We start from the raw sequence: 4,526 nt of genomic DNA on the forward strand, positions 1-4,526 counted from the left end.
CTTCTTTCTTATACTTTTGAGTCCATGGTAAGAGCAACTACTCTTTGGTTACCGTAGAACAAGGTTCTCCCACAATCCCATTTTATACTATTCTATCTACACCCATTTTAAACCCAACTTAACTGCTTTCCTGTTTTGTTGCTCTAATTCCTCCAAAATAGGTGTGTCCCTCACCTTGCATTCTGAACGCAGACTCACAGGTGACAAGCCTAAAATGTCCTAATTTTTTAACTTAATGGTTCCCACAAAATATCAAGTTTCTTCATCGTATCTAGACTATATAATACACTTATTAAAATGGCTAAATTTTTTTAAATGATTAATACCAAATATTGGTGAAGATGGGAGGAAGTGGATCACTCATATTTAGCTTGTGTAAATGTAAAGTTGTACTGTTTTTCAGAGTAGTTGAATCTACCATTGTGTCCTCATTCTCTGGCCATCACTTAAAACTATATTGTTACACAATGTAGTGATTTTGGGTAGAAACTATAGGATGTCCTGTGGATTTTTGTACATAGGAATAGTGGTTTCAAATAGTCGTGGTATATCCTCTCAACCTGTCACCTGTCCAGTACCTGCTTGTCTTACTCCAGCCTCAGCCTCTAACACCCCTTTATTTTCTTATCTAATGGAGCTGCCCCCAAAGGCCTTTCTTCCTAAAGCCCTTCTTACAGTAATAAAAATTTACAAGATGTTAAGGAAAGAGTAGTACCCAAAAGATGTACCTTCTCTATTTTAATAACAAGAGTTGAAAAGGCCATTCAAAATTAAATAATGTTCTAGGGAAATGTTATCAGCATTTTGTGAAATGAATGTGTCACATTGTTAATGTCTCAATAGAGGGCATATGACACTCTTAAATTTCTCTATTTGTAGGCTGTCTAAGTTGCATTTTCTAAGATTAAATAAGGTGCCCTGTCTGTGATTACTTGGGTTATAGGTACACAGCCTTATTCAGCTACATGTGCCTTGGATTAATACATAAAACAGAATTTTAGAATTTTCCCTGTTCTTTGGGTTTCCCCTGCAATTTCTGTGATCATTTAAAATCTATATTCAGCTGTTGTTGTCAAATGTCTTATAAATGTCAGTTATAACCTTTTGGTTGATGGCGCTGTTGAGTTTTTCTATATATTTGCTGATTTTTCTGTCTGGTTGTTCTGTTGCTAAGAGAGTGATGTCTGAGTCTCCAACTATGATTTTGGATTGTTTGTTTCTCCTTTCAGTGTGGTCAGTTTTTGCTTTACAGATTTTGCTACTTTGTTTGATGTATACACATTTAGAACTGCAACATCTTCTTGGTGGATTGGCCTGTTTATCATCATGTAATGTCAACTCCATTTCCTTAACTCAGAGAGTCCACCAGCTCTGCCTGACTTGACTGTCCCTTGTTTTCAACTAACTCTCAAGGTAATATAGTTGGGCAACTGTAGGCTCACCTCATTTGTTTCTCATCATTCAATACTTCATTGACTGATGGTGTTTTAAAAACTATTGTTTTTTTTTTCTGATTGTTTTTTCAGGGTTGGGGTGATGCTAGAGGGGGCAAGATAAAACTGGATCTCTTATTATTCCATCTTTGGCATAAACCAAAGTCTCAATATGAGTTTTTATAGTACAGACTGTAGCAAACTCCTTCACTGTGCTTCTGTTCTTTAAATAACAATCTAGGAAATTCAGAAAGCTCCAGTTTAATATTATTTCTCTCTCTCTTTTTTTCTTTCTTTCTTTTTCTTTTTCTGGTGAGAGGAGAGGAGATAGTGAGGAAGACTCTTGAATGCTCCCCGACCAGAATCTACCTGGCAACTCCGTCTGGGGCCAACACTGGAGTACTGTACCGAGCTATTTTTAGCACATGAAGCCAATGTTCTCTGACGAACTGAACCATCCTCAGCATCTGGGGCCACACTTAAACCAATTGAGCCACTGGCTGTGGAAGGGGAAGACGGAGAGAAGGGGAAGGGGCAGGGGGCCAGTAAAGCCACCGGCTGTGGGAAGACAAGAGGAACAGAAGGGTGAAAGGGAGGGGAAGAGAAGCAGGTGGTCACTTCTGTGTGCTCTGACCAGGACTTGAACCCAGGACGTCCATACATTGGGCTAATGCTCTACCCACTGAGCCACCAGCCAGGGTGCAGTTGAATATTATGAAGAAGGAGTGAGTCCAACTTTGCATTACATTGCAGTGATGAGGTTAGATCTCATAGACAAGGCTCTGTGACTTTCTCTTGAGAACAAAGTTTTATAGCTGTTCTGAATCCACGTTTTACATCTCAAATACCACTTTTGATTCAATGAATAAAGCCTCTTCTCTGAATGTTTATCATTAACAGACTAGTAGGTAGAATAGGGTCCTTATTAGAACCAAGGATTTAGGGGTAAGTGGCCAATAGATATCATTATTAGATATTAAATAACTTTTCCCAGTTTGAGATGGCTTTTTTCCCAGTAGATCTGGGTTGTAGAATCTTTTATACAGGTACTATGTGATAATCAATTAAAAGTATAGCAGGTCCTCGAATAATATAGTTTTATTCAATATTGTGTTGTCATAATATTAATGAAAAAAATTGATTCTTTGCTGGGGTACTGTCTGTGTAGAATTGTACATTCTCCCCATGTCTGTGTGGATTTTTTCTTGGTATTCCAGTTTCCTCTCACATCTCAAAGATGTGCACATTAAGTTAATTGTCATATGTGTGTGCTCTGTGATATAAGGGTGTCTTATCTGGAGTTGGTTTCCACCTTGATTTCTGAGTTGCTTGGATAGGCTCCTGGCCAACTATGACTCTGAACTAAAATAAATAGGCCGGAGAATAAATATCTTACTTATTTTTATTCATCTTTCTTAGATGTTTGTAGAACTTACATTTATTTTAATGTTTAATCTTAGAAGAGTTTGGGGTCTTTATTTAGAAGGTTGGTGATGATTTTGTGACCAGAAATATGGTATAGGAAGTGAACTCTTGTTTATATCAATTAGCTTATGGTAAAATTGGTTTTATTATATGTTATTTTGCTTAAAGTCACAATTTCCAAGAAACTATTGACTACATTAAGTAAGAACTTACTGTATTGCACTGGCCAGTTGGCTCAGTGCTAGAGCATCGGCCTGGCGTGCAGGAGTCCCGGGTTCAATTCCCGGCTAGGGCACACAGGAGAAGCGCCCATCTGCTTCTCCACCTCTCTGTCTCTCTCTTCCCCTCTCGCAGCCAAGGCTCCATTGGAGCAAAAGTTGGCCCAAGTGCTGAGGATGGCTCTGTGGCCTCTACCTCAGGCACTAGAATGGCTCTGGTTGCAACAGAGAGATACCCCAGATGGGCAGAGCATCGCCCCCTGGTGGGCGTGTGGGGTGGATCCCTGTTTCCAACTTTAGAAAAATGCAAAAAAAAAAAAAAAAAAAAAAAAGAACTTACTGTATCTTTAAAATAAACGAATCATGTACACTTATACCTGAATTTTAAATTAATATTTTATTTACTAAAGATGCCTTTATTTGTAGAAGGAACATCATAATGGACCTGGTCTCTACCCTATCAGTATAATTTGTCTTAACATTGTATATCATGATAGGAGCATTCTCCCTCCTATCTGTGTTTTTCACAACAAAAAAAATTTCACAGTAAACTTAGGATCAGTTGACTTAGATAATAGTATCTCTCCTCTTATCCTTTTTTATTCATAAATACAGTTGATGAAATTGTGAATAATGTTTTCAGGGTGTAGATGAAAGATAACCTTATATTTGAATTTTGTAAATCTTGGATTAATCTTATACGATTACTTTTGACTTTCTAGGTAGACTATATTTATTTCCAAGAAGTCATAACCATCCTAAAAGTGTATGCACATAACAATATGGTGTCAAAGTATGTGAGACAAAAATTGTTGGAACTGAAAGAATAAATAGATCCACTATTATAGTTGGAAACTTCAACATCACTCTTTCAAGTAATTGAAAGAGCAAAGAAAGCAGTAGTAAAGATACAGTTGATCTGACTAGCATCTATCACTGTATCTAACTGTTGACATTTATGAAATACTCAATGAAAACAGAGTACTCATTCTTCTCAAGGTCATCTGGAACATTCACAAAAATAGACCACATTCTTAGCCATAAGGCACACTTTAATATATATTTAAAAAAATAGAAATCATACAAAGTACATTCTCAGGCCACAATCAAATTAAACTAGAAATCTATAAAAGATAGCTGGAAAATTACCAAAATATTTGGACATTAAATAACATACTTCTAAAAAACACATGAATTAAAGAATAAATCAAGAGAAAATTAGAAATATTTTGAACTAAGTGAAATGAAACTACAATTTATCAAAAGTTGTGGGATACAGTGACAGCAGGGCTTAGAAGGAATTTTATATCATTGCACATATTAGAAAAGAAAACATCTAAAAATAAGTAATATAAGCTTCTATTTTAAGAAGCTAGGAAAAGGAAAACATTTCAACCCTGAGTAAGCAAAAGAAATAAATAATAAACACTATAAACTGAAAATGGGAAAT

The sequence above is a fragment of the Saccopteryx leptura genome, chromosome 1 (assembly GCF_036850995.1).
Source record: "Saccopteryx leptura isolate mSacLep1 chromosome 1, mSacLep1_pri_phased_curated, whole genome shotgun sequence".
Lineage (NCBI taxonomy): Eukaryota > Metazoa > Chordata > Mammalia > Chiroptera > Emballonuridae > Saccopteryx > Saccopteryx leptura.